This window comes from Calliopsis andreniformis, chromosome 11, assembly GCF_051401765.1.
Source record: "Calliopsis andreniformis isolate RMS-2024a chromosome 11, iyCalAndr_principal, whole genome shotgun sequence".
In the NCBI taxonomy this organism is placed as follows: Eukaryota; Metazoa; Arthropoda; class Insecta; order Hymenoptera; family Andrenidae; genus Calliopsis; species Calliopsis andreniformis.
The window spans coordinates 3,489,328-3,501,905 of NC_135072.1; positions in this window are offsets into that span (position 1 = coordinate 3,489,328).

Genomic DNA, 12,578 nt, shown 5'->3' on the forward strand with positions numbered 1-12,578 from the left:
CTGAGGATTGAGGATTGGATAATGAGGATTGAGGATTGAGGATTGAGGATTGAAGATTGCAGATTGAGTATTGAGGATTGAAGATTGCGGATTGAGGATTGAGGATTGAGGATTGAGGATTGCAGATTGAGTACTGAGGATTGAAGATTGCGGATTGAGGATTGATGATTGAGGATTGAGGATTGAAGATTGAGTATTGAGGATTGAACACTGACGATTGAGGGTTGAGGATTGAGGATTGAGGATTGAGGATTGAAGATTGAGTATTGTGGATTGAAAATTGAGGATTGAGGATTGAGGATTGAGGATTGAAGAATGAGGATTGAGGATTGAAGATTGAGGATTGAGGATTGAGGATTGAGGACTGACGATTGAGTATTGAGGATTGAGGATTGATTACTGAGGATTGAGGATTGAGGATTGGGGATTGAGGATTGGGGATTGAGTATTGAAGATTCAGTATTGAGGATTGAAGATTGAGAATTGAAGATTGAGGATTGAACATTGAGGACTGAGCGTTCAGGGTTGAGTGATGAGAATTGATGTTTGTGGATAGAGATTTGAAGATTGCAGATCGAGCATTGAGTATTGAAAACTGTGAATTGAGGATATTCCATTGCGGATTGAGGATTGACAACTGATTGTTTAGGCCTGAGGGCTGAAGATCGAGGATGCAGGATTGAGGATTGAGAATTGAGGATTGAGGATTGAGGATTGAAGATTGAGGATTGGGTATTGAGGATTGAAGAATGAGGATTGAAGATTGTGGATTGAGGATTGAGTGTTGACGATTGAGGACGAGTACTGACGGTTGAGGGTTGAGGTTTGAGGGTTGAGGATTGAGGATTGAGGACTGAGGATTGAGGATTGAGGATTGAGCATTGAGGATTGAAGATTGAGGATTGAGGATTGAGAATTGATGATTGAGGATTGAGGAATGAAGATTGTGGATTGGGTATTGAGGATTGAAGAATGAGGATTGAGGATTGAGGATTGAGGATTGAGGATTGGGTATTGAGGATTGAAGAATGAGGATTGAGGATTGAAGAATGAGGATTGAGTATTGAGTATTGAGGATTGAGGATTGTAGATTGAGTATAGAGGATTGAAGATTGACGATTGAAGATTGTGGATTGAGGATTGAGGATTGAGGATTGAGGATTGAGGATTGAAGATTGAGTATTGAGGATTGAAGATTGAGGATTGAGGATTGAGTATTGAGGATTGAGGATTGAGGATTGAGGATTGAGGATTGAGGATTTAGAATTGAGGATTGAGGATTGAGGATTGAGGATTGAAAGTTCAGTATTGAGGATTGAAGATTGAGAATTGAGGATTGAGGGTTGAACATTGAGGTTTGAGCGCTCAGGGTCGAGTGATGAGAATTGATGTTTGTGGATAGAGATTTGATGATTGCAGATTGAGTATTGAGTATTGAAAACTGTGAATTGAGGATATTCTATTGGGGATTGAGGATTGACAACTGATTGTTGAGGACTGAGGGCTGAAGATTGAGGATGCAGGATTGAGGATTCAGAATTGAGGTTTGAGGACTGAGGATTGAGGATTGGAGAATGAGGATTGAAGATTGAGTATTGAGGATTGAAGATTGCAGATTGAGTATTGAGGATTGAAGATTGAGGATTGAGGATTGAGTATTGAGGATTGAGGATTGAGGATTGAAGATTGAGTACTGAGGATTGAAGATTAAGATTGAGGATTGAGGATTGAGGATTGAGGACTGAGGATTGAGGATTTAGAATTGAGGTTTGAGGATTGAGGATTGAAGATTGAGGATTGGGCATTGAGGATTGGAGAATGAGGATTGAGGATTGAGGATTGAGTACTGAGGATTGAGGATTGAAGACCGAGTATTGAGGATTGAAGATTCAGGATTGAGGAGTGAGTATTGAAGATTGAGGATGTGGGACTGAGGATTGAATATTGAGGATTGAGGATCGAGGATTGAGGATTGAGGATTGAGTATTGAGGATTGAAGATTGAGGATTGGGTATTGAGGATTGAAGAATGAGGATTGAGGATTGAGGATTGAGGATTGAGGATTGAGGATTGAGGATTGAGGATTGAGGTTTGAGGACTGGGGACTGAGGATTGAGTATTGAGAATTGAGGATTTAGGATTGAGGATTGAAGATTGAGGATTGGGTATTGAGGATTGAAGAATGAGGATTGAAGACTGAGGATTGAGGATTGAGTGTGGACGATTGAGGACGAGTACTGACGGTTGAGGGTTGAGGTTTGAGGGTTGAGGATTGAGGATTGAGGACTGAGGATTGAGGATTGAGGATTGAGCACTGAGGATTGAAGATTGAGGATTGAGGATTGAGAATTGATGATTGAGGATTGAGGAATGAAGATTGAGGATTGGGTATTGAGGATTGAAGAATGAGGATTGAGGATTGAGGATTGAGGATTGAGGATTGAGGATTGAGGATTGAGGATTGAGGATTGAGGATTGAGGATTGAGTATTGAGAATTGAGGATTTAGGATGAGGGCTGAGGGTTGAGGATTGAGGTTTGAGGAACGAGGATTGAGGGTTGAGGATTGAGGACTGAGGACTGACGATTGAGTATTGAGGATTGAGGATTGATTACTGAGGATTGAGGATTGAGGATTGAGGATTGAGGATTGGGGATTGAGTGTTGAAGATTGAGGATTAAGGATTGAGGATTGGGTATTGAGGATCTAGGATTGGAGATTGATTATTGAGGATTGAAGATTGAGTATTGAGGATTGAGTATAGAGAATTGAGAATTGAGGATGAGGGCTGAGGGTTGAGGATTGAGGTTTGAGGAACGAGGATTGAGAGTTGAGGATTGAGGACTGAGGATTGAGGATTGATTACTGAGGATTGAGGATTGAGGATTGAAGATTGAGGATTGGGGATTGAGTATTGAAGAATCAGTATTGAGGATTGAAGATTGAGAATTGAAGATTGAGGATTGAACATTGAGGACTGCGCGTTCAGGGTTGAGTGATGAGAGTTGAAGTTTGTGGATAGAGATTTGAAGATTCCAGATTGAGTATTGAGTATTGAAAACTGTGAATTGAGGATATTCTATTGCGGATTGGGGATTGACAACTGATTGTTGAGGACTGAGGGCTGAAGATCGAGGATGCAGGATTGAAGATACAGAATTGAGGTTTGAGGATTGAGGATTGAGGATTGAGGATTGAGGATTTAGAATTGAGGATTGAGGATTGAGGATTGAGGACTGAGGATTGAGGATTGAAGACTGAGTGTTGAGGATTGAAGATTCAGGATTGAGGAGTGGGTATTGAAGATTGAGAATGTGGGACTGAGGATTGAATATTGAGGATTCAGGATTGAGGATTGAGGATTGAGGATTGAGTATTGAGGATTGAATATTGAGGATTGGGTATTGAGGATTGAAGAATGAGGATTGAGGTATTGAGGATTGAAGAATGAGGATTGACGATTGAGGATTGAGGATTGAGGATTGAGGATTGAAGACTGAGTATTGAGGATTGAAGATTCAGGATTGAGGAGTGAGTATTGAAGATTGAGTATGTGTGACTGAGGATTGAATATTGAGGATTGAGGATTGAGGATTGAGGATTGAGTATTGAGGATGGAAGATTGAGGATTGAGGATTGAGGATTGAGGATTTAGAATTGAGGATTGAGGATTGAGGATTGAAGATTGAGGAATGAGGTATTGAGGATTGAAGAATGAGGATTGAGGATTGAGGATTGAGGATTGAGGATTGAGGATTGAAGACTGAGTATTGAGGATTGAAGATTCAGGATTGAGGAGTGAGTATTGAAGATTCAGTATGTGTGAGTGAGGATTGAATATTGAGGATTGAGGATTGAGGATTGAGGATTGAGGATTGAGCATTGAGCATTGAAGATTGAGGATTGAGGATTGAGAACTGATGATTGAGGATTGAGGAATGAAGATTGTGGATTGGGTATTGAGGATTGAAGAATGAGGATTGAGGATTGAGGATTGAGGATTGAGGATTGAGGATTGGGTATTGAGGATTGAAGAATGAGGATTGAGGATTGAAGAATGAGGATTGAGTATTGAGTATTGAGGATTGAGGATTGAAGATTGAGTATTGAGGATTGAAGATTGACGATTGATGATTGAGGATTGAGGATTGAGGATTGAGGATTGAGGATTGAGGATTGAGGATTGAGGATTGAAGATTGAGTATTGAGGATTGAAGATTGAGGATTGAGGATTGAGTATTGAGGATTGAGGATTGAGGATTGAAGATTGAGTACTGAGGATTGAAGATTAAGATTGAGGATTGAGGATTGAGGATTGAGGATTGAGGATTGAGGATTTAGAATTGAGGATTGAGGATTGAGGATTGAAGATTGAGGAATGAGGTATTGAGGATTGAAGAATGAGGATTGAGGATTGAGGGTTGAGTGTTGACGATTGAGGACGAGGACTGACGGTTGAGGATTGAGGTTTGAGGGTTGAGGATTGAGGATTGAGGACTGAGGATTGAGGATTAAGGATTGAACATTGAGGATTGAAGATTGAGGACTGGGGATTGAGAATTGAGAATTGAGGATGAGGACAGAGGGTTGAGGATTGAGGTTTGAGGAACGAGGATTGAGGTTTGAGGATTGAGGACTGAGGAATGACGATTGAGTATTGAAGATTGAGGATTGATTACTGAGGATTGAGGATTGAGGATTGAGGATTGAGGATTGAGGATTGAAAGTTCAGTATTGAGGATTGAAGATTGAGAATTGAGGATTGAGGGTTGAACATTGAGGTCTGAGCGCTCAGGGTGGAGTGATGAGAAATGATGTTTGTGGATAGAGATTTGAAGATTGCAGATTGAGTATTGAGTATTGAAAACTGTGAATTGAGGATATTCTATTGGGGATTGAGGATTGACAACTGATTGTTGAGGACTGAGGGCTGAAGATTGAGGATGCAGGATTGAGGATTCAGAATTGAGGTTTGAGGACTGAGGATAGAGGTTTGGAGAATGAGGATTGAAGATTGAGGATTGAGGATTGAAGATTGCAGATTGAGTATTGAGGATTGAAGATTGCGTATTGAGGATTGAGGATTGAGGATTGAGGATTGCAGATTGAGTAGTGAGGATTGAAGATTGAGGATTGAGGATTGAGGATTGAGGATTGAGGATTGAGGATTAGGGCTAAGGGTTGAGGATTGAGGTTTGAGGACTGGGGACTGAGGATTGAGGATTGAGAATTGAGGATTGAGGATTGAGGATTGAAGATTGAGGATTGGGTATTGAGGATTGAAGAATGAGGATTGAAGATTGAGGATTGAGGATTGAGTGTTGACGATTGAGGACGAGTACTGACGGTTGAGGGTTGAGGTTTGAGGGTTGAGCATTGAGGATTGAGGACTGAGGATTGAGGATTGAGGATTGAGCATTGAGGATTGAAGATTGAGGATGGAGGATTGAGAATTGATGATTGAGGATTGAGCAATGAAGATTGTGGATTGGGTATTGAGGATTGAAGAATGAGGATTGAGGATTGAGGATTGAGGATTGAGGATTGAAGATTGAGGATTGAGGATTGAGGATTGAGGACTGAATATTGAGTATTGAGGATTGAAGATTGTGAATTGAGGATTGAGGGTTGAGGATTGAGGACAAGGACTGACGGTTGAGGATTGAGGTTTGAGGATTGAGGATTGAGGATTGAGGACTGAGGAATGAAGATTGAGGATTGAGCATTGAGGATTGGAGATTGAGTACTGGGGATTGAGGATTGAAGATTGGGGATTAAGGATTGAGGATTGGGGATTGAGGATCTAGGATTGGAGATTGATTATTGAGGATTGAAGATTGAGGACTGACGATTGAGTATTGAGGATTGAGGATTGATTACTGAGGATTGAGGATTGAGGATTGAGGATTGAGGATTGAGGATTGAGGATTGAGGATTGAGGATTGAGGATTGGAGATTGAGTATTGAGGAATGAAGATTGAGGATTGAGAATTGAGGATTGAGTGTTGAGGACTGAGGATGAGGGCTGAGGGTTGAGGATTGAGGTTTGAGGACTGGGGACTGAGGATTGAGGATTGAGAATTGAGGACTGAGGATTGAGGATTGAAGATTGAGGATTGGGTGTTGAGGATTGAAGAATGAGGATTGAAGGTTGTGGATTGAGGATTGAGTGTTCACGATTGAGGACGAGTACTGACGGTCGAGGGTTGAGGTTTGAGGGTTGAGGATTGAGGATTGAGGGCTGAGGATTGAGGATTGAGGATTGAGCATTGAGGATTGAAGATTGAGGATTGAGGATTGAGAATTGATGATTGAGGATTGAGGAATGAAGATTGTGGATTGGGTATTGAGGATTGAAGAATGAGGATTGAGCATTGAGGATTGAGGATTGAAGATTGAGGATTGAGGATTGAGGATTGAGGATTGAGGACTGAATATTGAGTATTGAGGATTGAAGATTGTGGATTGAGGATTGAGGGTTGAGGATTGAGGACGAGGACTGACGGCTGAGGATTAAGGTTTGAGAATTGAGGATTGAGGATTGAGGACTGAGGATTGAAGATTGAGGATTGAGCATTGAGGATTGGAGATTGAGGACTGGGGATTGAGGATTGAAGATTGAGTATTGAGTATTGAAGATTGAGGATTGAGGATTGAGGATTGAGGATTGAGGATTGAGGATTGAGGATGAGTGCTGAGGTTTGGGGATTGAGGTTTGAGGACTGAGGACTGAGGATTGAGGACTGAGAATTGAGGATTGAGGATTGAGGATTGAAGATTGAGGATTGGGTATAGAGGATTGAAGAATGAGGATTGAGGATTGAAGAATGAGGATTGAGTATTGAGAATTGAGGATTGAGGATTGAAGATTGAGTATTGAGGATTGAAGATTGACGATTGAGGATTGAGGATTGAGGATTGAGGATTGAGGATTGAGGATTGAGGATTGAAGATTGAGAATTGGGTATTGAGGATTGAAGAATGAGGATTGAGGATTGAGGATTGAAGAATAAGGATTGAGGATTGAAGAATGAGGATTGAGTATTGAGAATTGTGGATTGAGGATTGAAGATTGAGGATTGAGGATTGAGTATTGAGGATTGAGGATTGAGGATTGAAGATTGAGTACTGAGGATTGAAGATTAAGATTGAGGATTGAGGATTGAGGATTGAGGATTGAGGATTGAGGATTTAGAATTGAGGATTGAGGATTGAGGATTGAAGATTGAGGATTGGGCATTGAGGATTGAAGAATGAGGATTGAGGATTGAGGATTGAGGATTGAGGATTGCGGATTGAAGACTGAGTGTTGAGGATTGAAGATTCAGGATTGAGGAGTGAGTATTGAAGATTGAGGATGTGGGACTGAGGATTGAATATTGAGGATTGAGGATTGAGGATTTAGGATTGAGGATTGAGTATTGAGGATTGAATATTGAGGATTGGGTATTGAGGATTGAAGAATGAGGATTGAGGATTGAGGATTGAGGATTGAGGATTGAGGATTGAGGATTGAGGATTGAGGATTGAAGATTGAGGATTGAAGACTGAGGATTGGGTATTGAACATTGAGTATTGAGGATTGAAGATTGAGGATTGAGGATTGGGTGTTGACGATTGAGGACGAGGACTGACGGTTGAGGATTGAGGTTTGAGGGTTGAGTATTGAGGATTGAGGACTGAGGATTGAGGATTGAGGATTGAGCATGGAGGATTGAAGATTGAGGACTGGGGATTGAGGATTGAAGATTGAGGATTAAGGATTGAAGGTTGGGGATTGAGGATCTAGGATTGGAGATTGATCATTGAGGATTGAATATTGAGGATTGAGGATTGAGGATTGAGAATTGAGAATTGAGGATGAGGACTGAGGGTTGAGGATTGAGGTTTGAGGAACGAGGATTGAGGATTGAGGATTGAGGACTGAGGAATGACGATTGAGTATTGAAGATTGAGGATTGATTACTGAGGATTGAGGATTGAGGATTGAGGATTGAGGATTGAGGATTGAGGATTGAAAGTTCAGTATTGAGGATTGAATATTGAGAAATGAGGATTGAGGGTTGAACATTGAGGTCTGAGCGCTCAGGGTCGAGTGATGAGAGTTGATGTTTGTGGATAGAGATTTGAAGATTGCAGATTGAGTATTGAGTATTGAAAACTGTGAATTGAGGATATTCTATTGGGGATTGAGGATTGACAACCGATTGTTGAGGACTGAGGGCTGAAGATTGAGGATGCAGGATTGAGGATTCAGAATTGAGGTTTGAGGACTAAGGATTGAGGATTGGAGAATGAGGATTGAAGATTGAGGATTGAGGATTGAAGATTACAGATTGAGTATTGAGGATTGAAGATTGCGTATTGAGGATTGAGGATTGAGGATTGAGGATTGCAGATTGAATATTGAGGATTGAAGACTGACGATTGAGGGTTGAGGATTGATGATTGAAGATTGAGGATTGAGGATTGAGGATTGAGGACTGAGGATTGAAGATTGAGTATTGAGGATTGAAGACTGACGATTGAGGATTGAGGACGGAGGATTGAATATTGAGTATTGAGGATTGAAGATTGAGGATTGAAAATTGAGGATTGAGGATTGAGGATTGAGGATTGAGGATTGAGGATTGAGGATTGAGGATTGATGTTTGAAGATTGAGTATTGTGGATTGAAGATTGAGGATTGAGGATTGAGTATTGAGGATTGAGGATTGAGGATTAGGGCTGAGGGTTGAGGATTGAGGTTTGAGGACTGGGGACTGAGGATTGAGGTTTGAGATTTGAGGATTGAGGATTGAGGATTGAAGATTGAGGATTGAAGAATGAGGATTGAAGATTGAGGATTGAGGATTGAGTGTTGACGATTGAGGACGAGTACTGACGGTTGGGGGTTGAGGTTTGAGGGTTGAGCATTGAGGATTGAGGACTGAGAATTGAGGATTGAGGATTGAGCATTGAGGATTGAAGATTGAGGATTGAGGATTGAGAATTGATGATTGAGGATTGAGGAATGAATATTGTGGATTGGGTATTGAGGATTGAAGAATGAGGATTGAGGATTGAAGAATGAGGATTGAGTATTGAGAATTGAGGATTGAGGATTGAAGATTGAGTATTGAGGATTGAAGATTGACGATTGAGGATTGAGGATTGAGGATTGAGGATTGAGGATTGAGGATTGAGGATTGAAGGTTGAGAATTGGGTATTGAGGATTGAAGAATGAGGATTGAGGATTGAGGATTGAGGAATGAGGATTGAGGATTGAAGAATGAGGATTGAGTATTGAGAATTGCGGATTGAGGATTGAAGATTGAGGATTGAGGATTGAGTATTGAGGATTGAGGATTGAGGATTGAAGATTGAGTACTGAGAATTGAAGATTAAGATTGAGGATTGAGGATTGAGGATTGAGGATTGAGGATTGAGGATTTAGAATTGAGGATTGAGGATTGAGGATTGAAGATTGAGGATAGGCCATTGAGGATTGAAGAATGAGGATTGAGGATTGAGGATTGAGGATTGAGGATTGAGGATTGAAGACTGAGTATTGAGGATTGAACATTCAGGATTGAGGAGTGAGTATTGAAGATTGAGGATGTGGGACTGAGGATTGAATATTGAGGATTGAGGATTGAGGATTGAGGATTGAGGATTGAGTATTGAGGATTGAATATTGAGGATTGGGTATTGAGGATCGAAGAATGAGGATTGAGGATTGAGGATTGAGGAATGAGGATTGAGGATTGAAGAATGAGGATTGAGTATTGAGAATTGCGGATTGAGGATTGAAGATTGAGGATTGAGGATTGAGTATTGAGGATTGAGGATTGAGGATTGAAGATTGAGTACTGAGAATTGAAGATTAAGATTGAGGATTGAGGATTGAGGATTGAGGATTGAGGATTGAGGATTGAGGATTTAGAATTGAGGATTGAGGATTGAGGATTGAAGATTGAGGATTGGGCATTGAGGATTGAAGAATGAGGATTGAGGATTGAGGATTGAGGATTGAGGATTGCGGATTGAAGACTGAGTGTTGAGGATTGAAGATTCAGGATTGAGGAGTGAGTATTGAAGATTGAGGATGTGGGACTGAGGATTGAATATTGAGGATTGAGGATTGAGGATTGAGGACTGAGGATTGAAGATTGAGTATTGAGGATTGAAGACTGACGATTGAGGATTGAGGACGGAGGATTGAATATTGAGTATTGAGGATTGAAGATTGAGGATTGAAAATTGAGGATTGAGGATTGAGGATTGAGGATTGAGGATTGAGGATTGAGGATTGAGGATTGATGTTTGAAGATTGAGTATTGTGGATTGAAGATTGAGGATTGAGGATTGAGTATTGAGGATTGAGGATTGAGGATTAGGGCTGAGGGTTGAGGATTGAGGTTTGAGGACTGGGGACTGAGGATTGAGGATTGAGATTTGAGGATTGAGGATTGAGGATTGAAGATTGAGGATTGAAGAATGAGGATTGAAGATTGAAGATTGACGATTGAGGATTGAGGATTGAGGATTGAGGATTGAGGATTGAGGATTGAGGATTGAAGATTGAGTATTGAGGATTGAAGATTGAGGATTGGGGATTGGGTATTGAGGATTGAGGATTGAGTATTGAAGATTGAGTACTGAGGATTGAAGATTAAGATTGAGGATTGAGGATTGAGGATTGAGGATTGAGGATTGAGGATTTAGAATTGAGGATTGAGGATTGAGGATTGAAGATTGAGGAACGAGGTATTGAGGATTGAAGAATGAGGACTGAGGATTGAGGATTGAGGATTGAGGATTGAGGATTGAAGACTGAGTATTGAGGATTGAAGATTCAGGATTGAGGAGTGAGTATTGAAGATTGAGTATGTGTGACTGAGGATTGAATATTGAGGATTGAGGATTGAGGATTGAGGATTGAGGATTGAGTATTGAGGATTGAAGATTGAGGATTGAAGATTGAGGATTGAGTAATGAATATTGAGTATTGAGGATTGAAGGTTGAGGATTGAGGGTTGAGTGTTGACGTTTGAGGACGAGGACTGACGGTCGAGGATTGAGGTTTGAGGGTTGAGGATTGAGGATTGAGGACTGAGGATTGAGGATTAAGGATTGAACATTGAGGATTGAAGATTGAGGACTGGGGATTGAGGATTGAATATTGAGGATTAAGGATTGAAGATTGGGGATTGGGGATCTAGGATTGGAGATTGATTATTGAGGATTGAATATTGAGGATTGAGGATTGAGGATTGTGAATTGAGAATTGAGGATGAGGACTGAGGGTTGAGGATTGAGGTTTGAGGAACGAGGATTGAGGATTGAGGATTGAGGACTGAGGAATGACGATTGAGTATTGAAGATTGAGGATTGATTACTGAGGATTGAGGATTGAGAATTGAGGATTGAGGATTGAGGATTGAAAGTACAGTATTGAGGATTGAAGATTGAGAATTGAGGATTGAGGGTTGAACATTGAGGTCTGAGCGCTCAGGGTCGAGTGATGAGAATTGATGTTTGTGGATAGAGATTTGAAGATTGCAGATTGAGTATTGAGTATTGAAAACTGTGAATTGAGGATATTCTATTGGGGATTGAGGATTGACAACTGATTGTTGAGGACTGAGGGCTGAAGATTGAGGATGCAGGATTGAGGATTCAGAATTGAGGTTTGAGGACTGAGGATTGAGGTTTGGAGAATGAGGATTGAAGATTGAGGATTGAGGATTGAAGATTGCAGATTGAGTATTGAGGATTGAAGTTTGCGTATTGAGGATTGAGGATTGAGGACTGAGGATTGCAGATTGAGTATTGAGGATTGAAGATTGAGGATTGAGGATTGAGGATTGAGGATTGAGGATTGAGGATTAGGGCTAAGGGTTGAGGATTGAAGATTGAGTATTGAGGATTGAAGATTGAGGATTGAGGATTGAGTATTGAGGATTGAGGATTGAGGATTGAAGATTGAGTACTGAGGATTGAAGATTAAGATTGAGGATTGAGGATTGAGGATTGAGGATTGAGGATTGAGGATTTAGAATTGAGGATTGAGGATTGAGGATTGAAGATTGAGGAACGAGGTATTGAGGATTGAAGAATGAGGATTGAGGATTGAGGATTGAGGATTGAGGATTGAGGATTGAAGACTGAGTATTGAGGATTGAAGATTCAGGATTGAGGAGTGAGTATTGAAGATTGAGTATGTGTGACTGAGGATTGAATATTGGGGATTGAGGATTGAGGATTGAGGATTGAGGATTGAGTATTGAGGATTGAAGATTGAGGATTGAAGATTGAGGATTGAGGACTGAGGATTGAGGATTAAGGATTGATCATTGAGGATTCAAGATTGAGGACTGGGGATTGAGGATTGAATATTGAGGATTAAGGATTGAAGGTTGTGGATTGAGGATCTAGGATTGGAGATTGATTATTGAGGATTGAATATTGAGGATTGAGGATTGAGGGTTGAACATTGAGGACTGAGCGTTCAGGGTTGAGTGATGAGAATTGATGTTTGTGGATAGAGATTTGAAGATTGCAGATCGAGTATTGAGTATTGAAAACTGTGAAT